The sequence below is a fragment of the Strix aluco genome, chromosome 2 (genome assembly GCF_031877795.1).
Source record: "Strix aluco isolate bStrAlu1 chromosome 2, bStrAlu1.hap1, whole genome shotgun sequence".
NCBI classification, from domain to species: Eukaryota; Metazoa; Chordata; class Aves; order Strigiformes; family Strigidae; genus Strix; species Strix aluco.
The window spans coordinates 57,067,274-57,086,486 of record NC_133932.1 but is presented as its reverse complement, the minus strand read 5'-3'; the positions used below and the strand labels follow the sequence as shown (position 1 = coordinate 57,086,486).

Genomic DNA, 19,213 nt, shown 5'->3' with positions numbered 1-19,213 from the left:
GCGCTGGCCAAGGCTGAGTCCATCAGCGACGGTGGTAGCACCTCTGGGATAACATATTTAAGAAGGGAAAAAAAAACCCTGTGCTACTGCAGCTGGAAAGAGGAGTGAGAATATGTGAGAGAAGCAGCTCTGCAGACACCAATGTCAGTGAAGAAGGAGGGAGAGGAGGTACCTCAGGCACTGGAGCAGAGATTCCCCTGCAGCCTGTAGAGGACCCCACACCAGAGCAGGTGGGTGCCCGAAGGAGGCTGTGACCCCATGGGAAGCCCACGCTGGAGCAGGCTCCTGGCAGGACCTGTGGACCCGTGGGGAGAGGAACCCACGCTGGAGCAGGTTTGCTGTCAGGACTTGTGACCCCGCAGGGGACCCATACTGGAGCAGTTGGTGAAGAACTGTAGCCTGTGGGAAGGACTCACATTGGAAAAGATCATGGAGGACTGTCTCCTGTGGGAGGGACCCCATCCTGGAGCCGGGGAAAAGTGTGAGGAGTCCTCATCCTGAGGAGGAAGGAGCAGCAGAGACATATGAACTGATCACAACCCCCATTCCCTTCCCCCCTGCGCTGCTGGAGGGGAGGAGGTAGAGAAAATCAGGAGTAAAGGGAAGAAAGGAGGGGCGGGGGAAAGGCGTTTTTAAGATTTGGTTTTATTTCTCATTATCCTACTCTGATTTAATTGGTAATAAATTAAACTAATTTCCCCAGGTCAAGTCTGTGTTGCCCATGATAGTAATTGGTGAGTGATCTCTCACTGTGCTTATCTCCACCCACAAGTCATTCGTTATATTTTTCTCCCCTGTCCAGCTGAGGAGGGGGAGTGATAGAGCAGCTTTGGTGGGCACCTGGCATTCAGCCAGGGTCAACCCACCACAATGTTCCTAATAATAACTCCATTTTGTATCTGTAAGTGACCCAGGTTTCAATCCTTTCCATATTAATTCCATGTAGTACATGCTTTTTAATTAAATCATGATGTGGTTCTAAGTTAGTATTACAATCTCAGATAAAACCCTGTCTTCTGGGAAATAAGCTTTCCTATAAATGCTGTGTAGGTGGGGACTGATGGGGATTGATGTCACCTTATTCCAGCTTCCTCCTTCACTCTGTGCTAGGGAGGTCCAGGAGAAGTGTCCTGGCTTAACAACGGATCAAGGGTTTCCCACATTCATCCCTTCATACCTCCTTCCTTAATCATTCTGCTCTGGCAGTGCTCAAAAACACATAGCTAGTTCCATTCGTTTACGAGGATTTACTTTTATGCTCTAAATTAGATACTGGTTTAAGATGTAGCTAGAAGTTCCATATGTGCACACACATATTATATTATTTGAGTGGTGAAAACTGTTAAACACTGCAGCCGCAGAACCAGGCCTAAGCATGCTAGGTGTTAATCAAACAAAAATAGAAGTAGTCGTCCTTGTCCAAAGGGACTTATATTGCCCCAAAGTTGTTTTGTTCCACATATGATTTCTAGTACTCTCAGCTCTTCATAATATTTCTCATTAGCAATCTTGCACTGTAACTCATCAAGGTCATTACATGTGAAGCTCTCGAACAAAATGCAAGACATCAACTTTATTTAAGATGAACACAAAGAGTCTGGTCTTCTACAGTGCAAAACACAGTCTGGCCAATTCTGAAAGCCTCTGAGGTACGTTATTTCCAGTGTCAACTCAGGACTTTCAGCATCTCTGAAGTACTTGAACTCTGCCAGGTGAGGTTCAATAAATAGGTAGCAGTATATGAATAAAATCACCCTGAAAGTGTGAAAGTCTTGGCACAACGTGAACAAGAAAGTGCCAAATATTCACCTAAGGTAAATGGCTACATTACCATCAAATAGAGTTATGCCAATTGATATCATTTCCTGAATTTATGCATTTTCCATTGGACTTTAAAAGCAGCCTATAGTTTATGCATACTTATATTCACACTTTTCAAAAGACTGCATTTAACTTCATCAAGTGTCTTTTCCTCTTTCCATTACACATCTGAATAAACTGCAGCCAAAGCAGGAAATGCCTACAGCCACTGAAAGGATGTCTGCAAATCAAAATTGTCCTAGAAAATTCTGCCAACTATTAGTCTCCCAGCCTTCTCATAATTATTGTTTTTACCTGTGACACATCCCACTTATCTTCCCTGTATTTTTTTGTCTGCTCTCTTTCAGAGAAAGCTATTATTTTCTGCACTTCATCTTATTTTTTTAAGTCATACATATCCTGGCTACGAACCTGACTCCTGTATCTTCATGCATCTCAAACCATCCTGATTTGAAAGTTGGCCATGCTCAATCTTCTGCTTATGTTTCATTTTCTGTGGCCTCTTTTTCTTCCCTTCCTCTATTCCTAGGCAAGTACTTCCAAAAGACCAGCTCCAAAATGCACACTGGAAATCCTGAGTTGGGTTTTTTTTTTCAGATAAAGAAGTAAATCTTCGCTGTGGTCATCCCTGGACTCTTTTTGATACACTTAATCTATGATGGCCAAACCAAAGGAACTCCAGTAACTATTTTAAAAGCCTTTATAATGGCCATGTTAGAAGCTTCCAACCTTTTTCCTCAAACTTGCCCTACATTTGTTAGCCTGAAGTTCAATTTCCATTTCTGATTTAAATGGGCAATGTACACAAAGTGTCTTCCAAGAATACATATAGATATATCTACCCTGAACAGTGCAAAGTCAGACAAAGATATCAAAAGCAGTTTGGCTGCTGGAAGTAGTAGCCAACGGCATCCCCCCTCTGCAGTAGTTGCTCTCTCTGGTCCTGTGAGAGGTTCTGCAGGGCACCCCATCGTGGCATGCGGGCATGCACCCCTTAGCTGCTTTCAGGTACATTACCGTGATTTCCAAGAGTTTTCAGGCAGATTTGGGAAACAGATAAGTAGAGTTTTAATGGCCACTCGTAATATTTTTCCATATCATGTTAAGTGAAAATAGTCAGAATGTCTGCCAACTTTATAGAAACAACCAACGGAAGTACCTGAGTGCTACCTTCTTCTTGGCCCAGTATGGCTATAAATACTTAATATTCACTGTGTGAGAAAGATCTTAATAAAAATATTCAGCTTGAAGTCTTGAATGTCAAGAGCTTTTTCTGAGGTCCTTAGCTCCTTAAATGCAGTCAAACCTCATAGAATAATTGTGAAACCATGTAGTGGAACAGATAGGGTTATCTTAACGCAATACCAGAGCAGGGAAATTAGAGCTTTATGCTAGCCTTTACTTCTGACTTGGAGCCCAAATTAGGTGACCTAAGCTACTAGAACATTTATCAAAGGTAACTGTCAAGTGATTTTTTTAAAGTACACACCTGACCTGTTAAATAAAGGAATCTTTCATGCTGTCATTAATATGGCTCAGCAATGTAGCTAAGAAAGAGATACTGACACCTTTAAAATTGTGCTGCTCTCTTGCTCTTTTAATGTATTTTTACACTGACCACTCATGCAGTAGAGGTGGCACAGGTGTGGACCCCAAAGTCAGCAGAGTCTGCTCCAGGGGCTAATGAGGCTGGTGAAAAATCCAGGCTTTGGGCTGATGTTCTAGAAATGTAGCACAATGACATATATAATGTAATGTAAGGGCTTCAGTGGGTAGGGGAAATATGATCCATGATTAATCTGACCTTCATTTACCTTGTTGAATCAAGCTCCTCATTCAGCGTGGGCTATAATCAGTCCTGCCGTCTGTGGTTCTTTGTTAAACCAGTGCTGTTTGTGTTTAGTCAGCTGTGAAAAGGGATGGAGAGAATAGTTTCTTCAGTGTAAGGTGTTAATGTCAGTCTCCCACACACATCCACTTAGAAACAGAAGCAAATTTCCTTTTACAGGCTCTTCAACTTAAAGGTGAACGATCTGAATCACCGTTCCACCCAGAGTAGGTGTAATTTCTTTTTACTTGACTTACATGACAGCAACCAAACTCAGCTATCATAATATCTCCTTTCTCTCTTTTTCATTCAAGTTTAAAAGCTTTATGGAGGCTTTGCTTTAAGTTTGAAGCAAGAAGCTGATCTATGAAAGCATTTGTTAGTTTACCTTCAACTGATACAGCTAGCAAAACTCAAATATAGATGCAGTTGTTCAAGCAAAATGCGTGCCTTTTATCAACACATCTTGGTTTGGAGAGCTGGTTTAAATATGCTGGAAACAGAACCCTTTCTGTGGCACAAGGAACACCTCCAGCAACAGGGTTTGCCATTTTAATTTCATAGGTGTGTCCTTCAGGTATAGACAAAGTTCTAGTAACCATTAAGGTTTAATTATAAAATTAATAAACCCTAAACATTGAATAAATCCTATATGTAAATAAATCCCAAGTGTTTCAGCTTTCCTGGAGGATGTCAATGTAAGCAGAAATTAAATGCTATTAAAAATTCATTTTATTATGTTTCAATAGACAGCTGAAAAGGGAAAAACAGTGATATAGATAGACAAAGGCAAAAGTTTAAAAGGTCAAGATCTCAACTACTAAAAGTACCATAGCTCCATGGACTGCAGGGGATTCATAGCAACGCACACTTATTGAAATGCTGGTGTTATTTTAAAATTACAGAATCCATTCAATGGGTACATCATGAGAGTCAAGATACAGTGGTGTACAGGATGAGTCTACAGACACATCTTTTTTTCCTCCCTCTGTTTCTGGTCTACCTGAGATCTCACCACTCCCTGCAAGAGAGGGTTATTTTGTCATTGTTACAACTAAAAGAGATATTTTTAATTTTTCCTCTTCCCCCCTCTCCCCCCTCAGTAAAACCCTCAAGGAAGCAAATCTTTCTTGATTTTGTCCTAAAATACTTGGGTAAAGTCACTTCTCATTGTAAAGTTCAGTGTTGTCCTCGCTGAGGTACAGTGTAGTAAAAACTGTATTTGACGCTACTGGGATTTCAGAGCAGGATAGTAATGCATACTGATTCCCCTGCTTTAAAACTGACATCTTTTCGGTAGTAAAGACATACCACAGTCTGTGTCCCAGCTGAGTGCAAATCCCACAGCAAATGGGACCATTTGTTATGGCTTGTGGAAATGTATAGCACTTCCTAATGTGGGAAAAAAGTAATAAAAAGATAGATGATTGCCCATCCAATTGTCTATTTATTAAAAAAATCTAGATAAGAATGTTTTAAAAGATAAACTATTAGTTGGTATGTTTCTCAATAATTTATGAAAAAGGTTAAATGTACAATAAAACGTGTAAGAGGAAGGGATTTTCTTCTTTTTTTTTTTTTTACCTTTAAGCTACCAGGAAGGCTGATTCCCTCATAACTTTGCTCGAGGAGTCATCAGAGACCTCACATGTTCGCTTTGAACTTTTTCTGCCCCGAAGAAAGACAGAGAGATAAATTTTCTCCTGAGTGTTTCTCAGTACTTGAGTTAAAAGTCAAAACCAGTGTGAATAAAACTCACCTTCCCTTTCATTACTCAAGATTTATTTGCATAGATTTTTCTGCTGTCACAATTTTCTCCTCTTCTTCTTGGTCCAGAAGTCTGGACACTCCAAGGAGTTGCCTAGGAAAGGGTGATAAGAGACGAATTTCCACCACAACACAAATGTATAAATCCAGAGATATATATGTCATCTGGTCTTTATAATTAAAGAGAAGAAAAAAGAACATAAACCTGACCTTCCCCTTCTCCTTTCACAATCAGTTATTGTATCAGTACCTTTTTCTATAGGGTTCTCACATGTGTCCTTCATTTTTCTGAAAAAATAGCATAAGATTACCTTGATTTATCATTGACGTTGTTCCCTGATCTTAAAAAAATGCTGTCTTTAATCCAGCCCACAGAAAAAAAACGCTGAATGAATTTCTAAAAGGTGGGTGAAATAGTTGCCATAGCCTCAAGGCAGCAACAATGCAAATGCTAACAAGTTATTCTGGTTTTACATGTCTATTCACCTTTATATAGATTCTACCACCTCTGCGTCTCATACCGCATGTGTTAATGCTCTGGAAGTTCTTTTGGGCCCTATAAACAGTCCCATAATATACTTGAATGTAAACTGAAATAGTTTCCTCTAATTCTCTGTTGCCTATTTAATAAGCATATCCTTGCTCTGCACATTTACATAGCACCCAGTTTTGCCACCCATACACAGTCTCCCATTTTATAACCTTTTTCTTTTTTTTTTTTAAATTGAGCACAATAGCTTGGATTGTGACGATTGCTTATTCAGTTTCAGAGAAAGTAAAAAATGCAATCGCCTTCTTCAAGAGCAGCCCACATCTTGAATCCATATGTTTGAGTGTGTAGGAAAATTGGATCTGATGCCCCCACCATGAGCAAATTAAGTCAGGGAAGGGTGATGATAGTGATAGGAAGGGCAAAGAGAGATCCAATCTATAACTGTGCCCTTAAGAGTGGCTCCACGGATGCAAAACTCAGGGAAAAGATGCTGTGTTTTATTATGACACACATTTCCCTCTTGCCCAAGTCAGGAATTTCAAGTCAGAATATTCTTACTTAGGGCAGACAAATAAATTTACAATCCAGGCCATTTGCTTCACAACCTGTTAGAGTAAGAAGCCTCCCAGAAATAAGAAAAGCTTTCTGTAAGCTGAATTAAAATTTCATCAAAGCCTATGCAGATCCAGACTGTCTCTTATCGAAGTCAAAGCAATAATGTCCGCTGGTGTCAGTATTCAAATGTTTCACCAGGAGCCCAGTACCAGCTGCTGGCCATGGCTGAACTCCTGTGTGCACCAGGGCACCCCAAGGGCTTCCCCAGAGCCACCCAGCACCCGGCAGGATCCTGGCATGTGGGGCACCTATGGCAGCGCTACTGAGTCTTACAGCTTCAGTGTAAGATATGTAAGCTCTAAGTGATATCAGGAACAATATGACATGGTACTTTATTTTTAATGGGAACATGCTGGTACAGTTTAGAGAATAAATATGTAAATGTCAAGGCACCTTAGAAGGAACCCAGGAGCAGAAAATAGTATATTAATGATAGCAGAGAGAGACAAGAAGGAAAAGGCAAGCCAGAGGATGGATAGGAAGGGATAAGTAGGCAGCAAAGCTCATACCATGCTTGATAAACTTTCTTCAACACATATCATCTAAAAATCAGTGAAAAGTTCCAGAAGAAAACCAAATACTTTCCACGCTTGTTGATTCCGAGCCTGATTAAGTAACAAGCAGGCTACAAATTCAGCTAGTGTAAAGGGTTGCACAGAACAGCAACTGCAGAGCAAAATTAGGGTCTTTCTGCCAGTCAAGGTAGCTGTCTCCAAACTACAGGGGGATCTGAGCTGTTGCAGTTTGCACACAGGAGAGCACAGGCTGAAAAAGGGACAGTTCTAAAGTTTAACCAAGTAACGTATTCATCCGGGCAGCTGCAGCCGTGCTAGACCCACATACCTCTGCGGGAACCCACCTGTTGATGATCCCACACTAGATTTTAGCACGGAAAGGGGCAGATTGCAATTAGAAACATTGAACCTGTTTTTGATCTCTCTCACGCAAAGCAAATTAGCAGTTACAGGGCTGTAAAGGCTGCAGAGGGAGTAGTCAGCAGTGGGGGAGAGAGGTGGCCAGTCCCAACCCAGGTTTCACAGGCACAGGAATGGAAAATAACAAGGGAAAGAACAGGTTTCATGTTAACAGAGTGGCTGGAACTCAAGCCTGAAAAATTTCAAGGCTTTTTTTTCCCTCTATTTATATAAAATTTATAATGCAAATACAACTGTATTTTTGTATGCCGTGCCTCTCAGCTCTATTTATAATTTGACCATCGTTTTCAAACCCGGCTGATTAATCAACCCAGGCCATTAAAATCATGCTCAGATTTCTAAACAAACATTCTCCTTTTTTATTCTTGTTGGAAGTGTTGAACTCCTGCGTTCCCCTATGGCATGTGTAAGATGGTTTTGCCTTTCAGCAGGCTCTTAGGGTGAAGTAAAACAAACACTTTCCCATCCCATAAGAGTCTCAGAAATTAGGCTCCTGAGGATATCCTGTTGTAACAGAGGTGCTGCTCTCACCCCATTCCCTGTGCTCCAGCAGAGTCAACCTGTGAACCTGGAATCTCAGACTCACACAAATTTGGGTGGAAAGGTGATCGTCTGTTCCAGTCCCTGCCCAGCACAGGGCCAAATGCAAAGTTGAGACTCTGCTTTCTCCCTCCTCTCCCACCGGGTAATTGCAGGGAATCACAAGGTTTCCCCTTCTCCAGGCTGAACTAACACTGTGCCCCTGTTTTCCCCTCCAGCAAGGTGGGCTCCAACCCCCTGGGCGCCCCTGCGGACCCGCTCCTGTCTGCCCTTGACTTTTTCCTGCCCTTCTGGTTTCTGCTGCAGGGGCTTACTCCAGCCCTGGGACAAGGCTTTGCTTTTGCCTCCATTGAACTTCATGTTGCTGCAGCCTGCCCAGGTCCCCTGAACAGCAGCCCTGCATACCGGCATATCACCACCGTCCTACCTGCTTCATCCCACATGAGCTCAATTTCTTTGCCTGTTCCACATGCAGGTAGAGAGGAAGTGCCACTAAAATCCAAATCATCTTTGATGAGGGGTAAAAGATCTCATCCATATGGGTGAGCTGAGTCTATACCTCTGTAATTTGTTCCCAAATGGTCACTCATGCCATCTATATTCACAGTAACTGCCTACAGATTCACACCACATGTACCCTGCTTTAAACTTAATGATTCAGCAAACTGAACAGCACTGGTCACAGTACCGACCCCTGAGTACCGGCCACTCATCATGGCTCGATGTCCAAGTGGAGACCAGTGATAGATGAGTGTAGCTCCTCAGGGGTCGGTATTGGGACCGGCACTGTTTAACATCTTTGTTGGCAACACGGACAGTGGGACTGAGTGCACCCTCAGCAAGTTTGCCAACCACAACAAGCTGTGTGATGCGGTTGACACGCTGGAGGGAAGGGATGGCATCCAGAGGGACCTGGACAGGCTGGAGAGGTGGGCCTGTGCAAACCTCATGAAGTTCAACAAGGCCAAGAGTGTAAGGGTGTGAGGCACTGGAACCGGTTGCCCAGAGAAGCTGTGGCTGCTCCCTCCCTGGAAGTGTTCAAGGCCAGGTTGGATGGGACTTTGAGCAACCTGGTCTAGTGGAAGGTGTCCCTGCCCATGGTAGGGGGGTTTGGAACTAGATAATTAAGATCTCTTCCAACCCAAACCATTCTATGATTCACCATCAAAATGTTCTGACCAAGATTGTATTGTTGTAAGTATGGTCAAAAAACCTAGTGCTTTATGCATTTGCCACTTTCTCTGTAAGATAATACTCTCACCTTATTTCACAGGGGATCAGGAGGATGAATGCATTATTAATATGGAAAGCATTCAAATTTGGGGGGGGTGAGAAGCACCAGCAATTATGAATTATCTTATGAATACAATATAAATTATTCAGCAACTATACATCCTTCTCACAAAGGAAATCAAAGGTTTTGGCCTTACTAGGCTTACAGATTCCTAACTAGAGAGAAAAAAAAAAAACTCCTAAAACATAAATGTAAACAAAAATGTAAATACAAATGAAAATATTTTTAACTACCTCATTAGCAAAGTTTGCCCACATGTCACATTTTATTTTAATAGTGACTTTGTCTACCATTTTAGGAAAAAAAAGTGCTCATTTCTTACGATGTATGCTCATGCATCTCTAGTTTTACTTTGGTAAATTAATTTATTAATCTATTTTCTTTGTTTATTGCTTTTTTTGGTGGAATGAAATCTCATACATTCCCTAATGTGCCAAATTTCATTAATTTAAAAAAAAACACCTTTAAGATTAAAAGGGTATTGTTATGCCTATGATAATTTTACCATGAATTTTAATAAAGCCAGAACTCCACCTTAAAACTTTCAGAAACTGGGGGAATGTCTATACGGAGAATTTGCAACATACTGGAGTTCATATTGTTGAAAGAGCTCATGCTCTTTCACAACTGCAGAGGCTTGTGGTTTAAAACAGAAAGATGGCTAGTGTGAGTAAGGTGAGGTCTTTTTGAACTTGGCATAAAAATTTTTTTTTCTTTCTAAATCCTACACAAAGTATAGAAAAAAAATTTCCCAAAACATTTCTTTCTAATTTATTTTGTTAGCTGCAATCTCTCCCATTCATTGGTGTACTTCAGCAAGGAAATTGTTTTGCCAAATACAAGTAAAACATACTGAAAGTACTTAACTGTTCTGTCGATGGGTCATGTAAATATGTTCTTTAAAGGGGACTAATTTTAGAGATAATTATAAGCATTTTACTTGACCCCATTTTTTGTTGACATCATTTCTCAAGTATTAGCAACCCATTTTAGGAATAATACAATCATGACAATGAGATGCTTACATTCACTGCAAAAAAAAGTGCAAAATTCACTTTAGAGGGGGAAGAGGCAAGTTAGGTATTGCCTACAAGATTCCCTTTTCTCTCTTGGTCATTCTTTTGTACTCTGGGATCATCTCTAGGCAGAGCATCAAGCCTGCAAACTGTCCATCACTTCATAATAAATATCAGAAATCTGCTTTGCACGTTCTCCTGTGGAAAGAAATTAGGGACAAGCCCCTTGGCTGCTGTAAATGGAAATAACTCTATTGGCTTTAATGGAGCTCTGCTGCATTGCACTTCCGGACAGCCTCCCTGTGCTCTGAAACATTTCTGATGTAGAGGAAGAAGGAGGGGGTATTTTCCAGTGGCTGGAGAAGAGGGTCTGGGACACCATTTGAGTACTTGTTCTCTTTGCTGCCTCTGAGCAGTCACTTCAGATTGATCCACATTAGAAATAACACTGCTTTAATTACATTCACTGGGAATGTGATATTTTTATGTATTTATATACCATCATAAATTCTTGTTCCTTACCCAAATACAGTTTATTTTGCTCTCTTGTTGAAGGGAAGGCATACTGCTGCAGCTACCTCTACACAGTGGATGTTTCACTTAAAATGGTATTTAATAATAAAACTAAACCTGCAACCGTTCTAGTATAGGCAAGCCCCTTGTTTATCTATGTTTCAGCATACCTTTGAGGGATGAGTAGGATAGTGTTTCATCTGAGAGGGATGTTGTATTGTTGCATGAACTCAGGTCTGCAATTGCTGTTCGCAAGTACCTGCACGGGACCTTACGGCAGCCGACAGAGTGGGGAGTAGGTGCGGTGTGGTGGCACAGCTCTCCACGCTGGTGACCCAGGCCTTCAGGAAACTTACCCTGTCTTACTCACTCCAGCACATCTTACCAAGCTGGAGGGTTCGTTCTACTATTTGATCCTCTGTGAGAGGATCCTTGTGGAAATACATCTTGCTCTCAGGCAAATGTGTGTGCACAGCTCTGCACACACATGTGCGCCACCCCCCATGGTCTCCGAGTTCAGCAACAAAATGATCAGCAATGCTAAAATACAGATTGGCATGTGTAGCAGCATTTCAAATTGTTGAGATTTTTTAAATAAAGTAAGCTGATGTCAATGTGGGGTTTTTTTTAAGTAAGTTGATGACAACATGAACTTTTTTTTTTAGTTTTAGAAATAAAAAGGGGAAATTGCTTCTCTACAGTTCTGTCACTACAGCATCTTCTGAGAAAAAAGAAACCTCAAGATAAAATTTATTTACTACCCTCAAAAAGGAGGAAAAGCATAAAGAAATGATTGTTGCTCTATTCCTAGGTTTGGGTTGATCAGGGACTGAACAAATTACTCCCAAGATTCAAGCTCTGATTACTACTGAGAAGTAAAGAGTATGTAGCCATAATTGGATGGATGTTAATAAGGGCCCTAGTATATCACTAAACATCAGAAGTCTTGCAATGCGACTGGAACAACAAAGCCTTTCTCTTTGAACTGACAGGATGCAGTAAAGGACTGTTGGCACGTTGGTCCCATTGATTTCAGCTGGACTCTGTGAGGGTAAAGGCTAATGTGTTAGGTCCAAGGTGTGGGTTTTTGAATGAAGTGCGTTTGTATGTTGTGTCTGTGTGTTTCTTGATGTGCGCAAATATGCACATATTTGCATATACATAAATATACATTTATGGTTGTGAGCCCTCAAATAATACTGAAAAATAAGTAATTTCACGGCTTTGTTTTGGTTGATAAATCTGATTATTTCTTTGCTGGTTTACAGCAGTTCGTAGACTTAGTAAAAGAAGATAACAACTAAAGTCAACATATGCCCTATCAGAAAGATTCAGGCAATCTGTACCTTTGCAAGCCATCGGGAAGCTTCCACGGAAACTCACCCTTATGGAAGGCAAGCTGGTTAGCTTCTCCTGGCACTGGGTAAAGGAAAGAGATAAAAATTAATTATATTCTATTTAGTGACCACACTCCAGTTGCAAATACTCACCTCTAACTGGGCTACTTATTACTCTTACAATAGTGAATATAAACATCGATGAGTGCAAATGTAGACTGTTACAGAAATTGTGTGATATCTGAAAATCTTTCAGCTCCTCTTACTCCCAATTAAGTCCAAGTTCATCTGGAGGGACAGGGATTTGTAGAACTGAGAGTCCATAAGACTTAAAAAAAATTGCGCCTTTATCTGGAAAGTTACAGAGCAAACATCTTGAGCAATAACACGATCTCACTCTAACCTTGAAGCTTATTCTGTGAACACTTAGTGCTGAAATTAGATGCCATTTTAGTTGATATCTTTTTAACCTGCTAGTATCCCTATGTTGCAAAAATCCTTTGTATATTGCATATTGGTTTAAGTATTTTTACCTTAGAGTAATTTCAGTATCAGGCCTCTTCAAGTTCTAATAGGGAAGCAAGCAAATAAACATACAAATATGCCACAATAAGTATATAAAGACACTGACTCTATTACTATCACAGAGGGCTTGATCTAAATGTTAGCATATAGAAATAGGAAACATTTCAATTAGTGTTACACTAGAACTCATACAAAAATGTTGATTTTCCATCTAACCTGTCTTTCAAAAGCATTTAATTTTTGATAGTGTATACAATGATTATTTTCAATTCAAAGTTTTTCTTTAAAAAAAAACCCAACAACATAATAAGTTTAATCACTATATACCCAAAGGTACTTTCAGTTCCACTTTTGGTATATTTGTGAAGATTCTGGGCTTACCTCACATATCTCAGTTATGTTTTCTCCAGTCTTTCACGATTGCAGAGTTAGAGATGTAACTTAGGATGTTAGTTAGGATTAGATGCTTAGCATCCTTAAAAACAACAAATAAAAGAAAAATCTTAGGTTTGACAAGCTAATTCTATTCTAAGGGTAAGTAAAGAAATAATTTTTTAACAAGGAATTTTATGTATATTATTCAAATATTTCAAGGTGACTCACAGATTTGCATCCTTCATTACAAAATTTTAATTTAATTTATGAAATATTTAAAGCCTTGAAAATAAAAGAACAAAAGAACTTAGTACCGAAAACACAAAACAATATGATCTGTTATGTCCTCTTAATATTTCCTCTCTTTATCAAGGAAAAAAGAAAAAAGCCAGCAGCCTACACAAAACCAATTACACAGAGGAATCATAAGCAACTGCAGCTTGTGAAAATATTGCCAGTCACAAATTTACCACGGCACGATGCAGAGGAAGCTATAGTTTGAAACCCAAGCTGTCAAGTCTGATTCTGGAAGTCTCAAAATGCATAGTTAAACTTAGCCACATGAGGAAGATATTCAAGGGAGATGACTAAGGGGCACACAGGAATTGCCTTGTACCTATTATCTTTCCTAACTTGTGTTTCTAATACCAACAGTGAAGGAAATGCTGAAATTAGCGAGAAAAAAATCAGCACTGTAGGATTCAACGAAAAGGAGGAATTGTAGCATCTGTGTGGTGTGGGGCTGCAGTAAACATGGGCTACTGTGGGGGCTTGTGGAATTAAATTTTACCTTGGGGGGGGGGGGGGGGAAGGAAGGAAGGAAGGAAGGAAGGAAGGAAGGAAGGAAGGAAGGAAGGAAGGAAGGAAGGAAGGAAGGAAGGAAGGAAGGAAGGAAGGAAGGAAGGAAGGAAGGAAGGAAGGAAGGAAGGAAGGAAGGAAGGAAGGAAGGAAGGAAGGAAGGAAGGAAGGAAGGAAGGAAGGAAGGAAGGGAGGGAGGAAGGGAGGGAGGGAGGGAGGAAAGAAGGAAGGAAGGAAGGAAGGAAGGAAGGAAGGAAGGAAGGAAGGAAGGAAGGAAGGAAGGAAGGAAGGAAGGGAGGAAGGAAGGAAGGAAGTTCTCACTTAGCAGCACTGACAGATGAAGTAGGAATACTTGATTTAGAGAGTAAGGACAGTATACAATTAAGGAATTGTTTTGGTTGTAATGGAGATTTATACTGAATAATTGAACCTGTTTCTCCATTGCTGCTCAGTTTTTCAGATGACTTACTATGTTATTTAGGAACTGCAATAGTACAAAAAAATATTACTTATTAGAGGTGCATTCATCCCCACTGTATCCACTGTTTTTCCCATAGTTATAAGGTATTGAAAGTGAAGGGCCTTATTATACTCCCATTGAAGTAATGGCAAAACCACCGTTGATTTCAAGGGGAACAAGAAAGTGACTAAAAATAGATTTGGTACCTGAATGTCCTCATTTAAACACCCAGTTTTAAAATACAGCTGGTCAAATTGTGGAATTAGGAAGCATATTTTGAATTTTTAAATATTCATTTTTACTGCATTTTGAATACCATAATACCATCTTTTAAATTTAATCATAAAAAATGAGCTGTTTCTTCTTCCTCTCATGCATTTTTATTCATGTCCACATAGAGCACTGTACACTGTGAAAACAAGCTGTAAACTGTATGAAGTCAACTACAGCCACATGAAAATTAAGACTGAAAAGCAGGTCTGACTCATTACCCCTGCAGTAGTTTGGCTTACTGCTAGAGCGAAGGGTTTGGATATTACATTTTTCTTTGTTTCTTCTTTTTCTTGGATAACCAATCCAAAACTTCAGGGCAAATGTTTGTTTTATAAAAAGCTATTCCTGTTAAAAAGAGAAAGACAATCATGTCTCACACACCTGTAGAAATAATGCGTGTGCAAAGTAAAACTTTTGTATTTTCAGGATATTGAGTTTCAATGGACATTTGTATTAAATACACTGATAGGTAAATAGTTAGCCAGTTAACCAAACTTTTGGCTTCTCAAAACCACCAATACTCAGAAGTCTGTATTTGCAGATTTTAAGGCTAGAAAGCACCATTGCAATAGTTTATTCTGATGATGTATGATCATAATGTGGGCCTTAGGACTTCTTGATGCCTTTGAGACTCGGTAGCTGTGCTTGATGTAAGATTTCAGTTAGAGAATATCCACACCAGCTGTCTCACTGGTTCATTTTCTCTGTCCTTAAAACCCTGCTGCTTTGTAACTTCAAGCAGTAGATCTTCCTAGGATTGTGTGATAGATTGAAGAGTCCTCTGATAGCTCTTTTCCTACATATTGGTTCTTCTAGAGGGTTGAATTACTTCATTGATAAGTTAAACAGATCACTATCTTTAAAAATAAGCCATTTTCCAATCCTTTCATCATTATCAGTATTTTTCTCTGTAATCCCTCCTATTTATCATCACCCTTCTTGAAGTGCAGATAATTGAATGGGACTACTTTAGTAGTAGTCACACCACCAGTGCCAAGCAAAGAGATAGAATAACCTCTGTTCTCCTTCCTTACATGTTCCCTTTCTGTGTACCCACTAATCACAGCAGTTCCTTTGGCCGTGACACCACACGAGGCACTCTCAGTCAGGTTAGTTTTCTAACTAGCATCATGTATATGAGTTTCTTCAGAATCCTTCACCCCTCTATTCATTGTTCCCAAAATGGCAGCTCGCATCTAGAAACGATACAGCATATCTTGTGTGCTTCAGTAGCCATTGAGATTTTGTAAAGAAAAGCCATTTTAGAATTCTTGACCCAAAAATTTTGCATTGGGCAAAGGAAGCAATCCATATGTCTTACACTTTGCAACAGTGAATCACGCTTTAAATCCTGAGTAATCGCACTGAATAAGGGGAACCTTTTAAAGTGTAAAATATTATACAATGCAATGTCAATAGGAACAGGGAACTATTGCAGACTGCATCTACACCACTCTTGGTCTAAATCAGGTGTGCACTTCTGAAATTAATCGCCTGACTCTCCCCCCATGCTGTGCTTTGGTACACAGAGCAGAGCAGTTTCTGAGCATGAGAACTAGTTTCCCTTTCAGTGAAACTAACCCAACTGTTACACCTCAGGAGCGTGTCCAAGGTGCTCCAGCTGACCACTGCCAGGCACTCTGCAGGACCATCCTGGGGCTAGGCACCCCCAGCCCCGAGAGGCATCTGGAGGCTCATGCTAGTGCAATGCAGATGTTTGGTCCTTACAACCACTGTTTCATCTTACTCACCTGTGCTGAGCTACTTGCTTGTCTAGACATAGACGTGTCTTGTTCCATGAAACTCTTGTTTGCTTACTCTTCTGCATTTTCACTCCTTGTGAGAGGGACTGGGCTCTCCCTGAGGCTTTCCTGACAATGTCCCTGCTGGGCTGTTTCTCTAATCTGTATAAACAAGAACTCTTCAGGAAGATTAGGTCTTCTCCAGGGGTAGGCTCCCAGTTCCCTATCCTAGTTCCCATCCTAGTTCCTACTGCTGGCCTCAGAGGATAAGATTATCCTTACAGGACAAGGGGAGACATCTGACAGCAGTGTCACAGAGCTCAGGGCTCACATAGCTCCAGAACACCTGAGTGACTAAGGGAGATGACACATGGCTAACATCTCTCACATCCATAGAACAACCTCTGCATAAGTCCGGCTTCTCCGCAGGAGATCTGATCCTGTTAATTCTCTGCAGCCAGATCCTAGGTAGAACTACTTTCTTTTCTAAAATCTTTCATGGGAGGAAAAAAGGCTTGAAATCATAAGCTGTCCCAGGCATTTATTCAGCACAGTTGGGACCATGCAACACTGTATGGATGAGGGAAGACAAGGAAAGAGATGAACACCTCCTTCTTCTTTCTATCCCAGACTGGCAGGAGGCCAAACTGTCTCTAAGAGTAAATTAGAGCAACATAAAAAATCTCTGTTCCATCTAAGGATCCTAAGGGACCCATATAGCTAGCTCAGCCCTTCGTGTCAGCCCACTAAATAGATCAGAGGAGTGTAGATTACATACATCAAAGTTTCTGATTTATTTTACCTTAAGTAATAACCATTACACATGTTCCACATACTAAACAATATATTCCATATAGTAGATAGGAGTGTTGCCCTAACTTATTTAGATTTTTGCAACTGCACTTTGGAAGAATCACTGAATACGTCCTTATCATCTTATATAAAGAAGCAAAAATACACTCGGCATAACGCTTACCCAATACGCAGTTGCCTCTGAGCAGTGGAAGATGTGCACTGATTGTATAATGGGACAGGCAAGAAACTGTGAATAACGCATCCTGGTTTGCAACCTCTGCAACAGCATAATAGCATCAAAATTCTTATCAGAAACAATTAGATTCCTATTAGATTAGATCGAATTCCTGTTAGAGCCCAAGGAATCTATATCTTCACATCTCGAAAAGGTGGATGGAAAAATAAAACTATAAAGTGCAGGTATTAGAAGCCGCATGAAGCAAACTGGAGAGAAAAAGGGTAGAGAGGATAGAAAAAGGATCAGACCATGCTTGCTTCGCAAAATCAAAACATTTTTGACAGTTTTGCCTTCCAAAAACCTTGAAACAAGGTCTCCCACTTTGCTTTTTGATGTTTGATAATGTTGTTTTACTCAAGAGGTTTGCTTGCACAAGTGTTTGTGAATTAAGCAAAGGCTTTCAGTCTAGTCCAAAGACATCAATGAAGTAATATGTGAAGGAAAAAAATAGCAGTGATGTTCTCAATTCCTGAAAATATCTTAGTCAATCAGAATTTCCTTTTAAAATTGAAACTCTTGGTATTAACAAGTGGTTAAATGAAAAACCATTTTTTGATGCTGCGGAGAAGTCGCTCACACGAGTGACTCTATGAGAACATTTATCTGAAAAATACCAAATACGGTAAAGGTGCTCACAAAATAGAAATCAAATCTTGCCACCATGGAAGTGTTAAATACTACTACTGCTACTACTACTACTACTAATGTGCTAGAAGTCTTTATTTTCCCACCACAAATTTTCTGGAGGGACAATTCATAATAAGAAAGCTAGGTATTTATGTTTAACATATTTCTAAGTGTCGCAGAACTAGTGCCTACCGTGTCACATTTCAGTTTACAGAATATCTACATATTGCACCATAAGAATTGCATACTGCACCTGTATCCAAATAGTCTTGAGGTACCATATCAAAAGTTTGTATATTAATTCTCTTAAAAACTAAATTAGCCAATTAGTTGATCCACATTTTTTACAGTTCGTAACAAGAGTAAATAATTAATCTGTATTTCAGACTTTTTTTGTGAGGATAATTATTTAACTACAACGACATAAAAGTAGAACCAATTATTTATTTTTGAATGATTCACTTATTCGAGAGAACTTGCTTTTATCTGCATAGTCAGAGAACAGAAAATCATGGTGCGGGGGGAAAACATAGTTAGAAACAGTTACCAACACAATACACAATGATGAAGCACTAGAAAAATAACGGCTTTCATGTTTTAAGATGCAAAATATTTTGTCTTATGATCCCATTATCTCCACAGTAGGCCAACCCTGCTAGCCCTCGACTTTGATTGTTTCAGGTTTGGGTTTCCATTTTAATGAGGGCAAGAAACCACAACTCTGGCTTCCTTCATTTGGAGCTGCAGGGCCACAGCACTGCCGCCGATCACCATCGCCACGTCACGGGTCATGAAACTGAAAAAATAAGACTCTTTAAAACCTGGGGATTTCTTTTATACGTGGTCGCTTTGGGGTGTTCTGTTACACAAAGGCCAAAATTATTGTAATGGCCAGAGCAGCAACTCACTCTTCTATCTTTACCATTGCTTTATAGTTGGGTTTTAATTTTAATTGAAAAAACCCCAAGTCTTTCTCATGGGTTCTGTGCTGCTCCCCTTAGCTGAGCATAGCCTGAAAGAAGTTCCTTCCTTGATAGACTTCATTTTAAGCTCTCGGCAAGTGTTACATCAATATTTAACCTCGTCTCCCCAGGGGCTAGCTGCACCCTGCCTGGCTTCCTGGCGTAGCTGAGACCATGCCTGCTGCTCGCACACAGCTCCGTGCAGACGGTTCGGACCAGATGCAGGAACTGGTTCAGAAAGCGAGGAGAGGTAGGCAGC

The 19,213-nt window shown here is 40.2% G+C and overlaps 1 long non-coding RNA gene across 1 annotated transcript; it reads right to left on the bottom strand.

The window, feature by feature from the left end:
• Window positions 1-222: 222 nt before the first annotated feature.
• LOC141920205 (uncharacterized) lies at window positions 223-12,291 on the bottom strand. Its single transcript, XR_012622254.1, has 4 exons — window positions 12,169-12,291; window positions 5,409-5,510; window positions 3,636-3,728; window positions 223-497 (listed from the first exon to the last, which is right to left on the bottom strand). It is a non-coding gene; the product is annotated as an uncharacterized LOC141920205 (long non-coding RNA).
• Window positions 12,292-19,213: the final 6,922 nt, after the last annotated feature.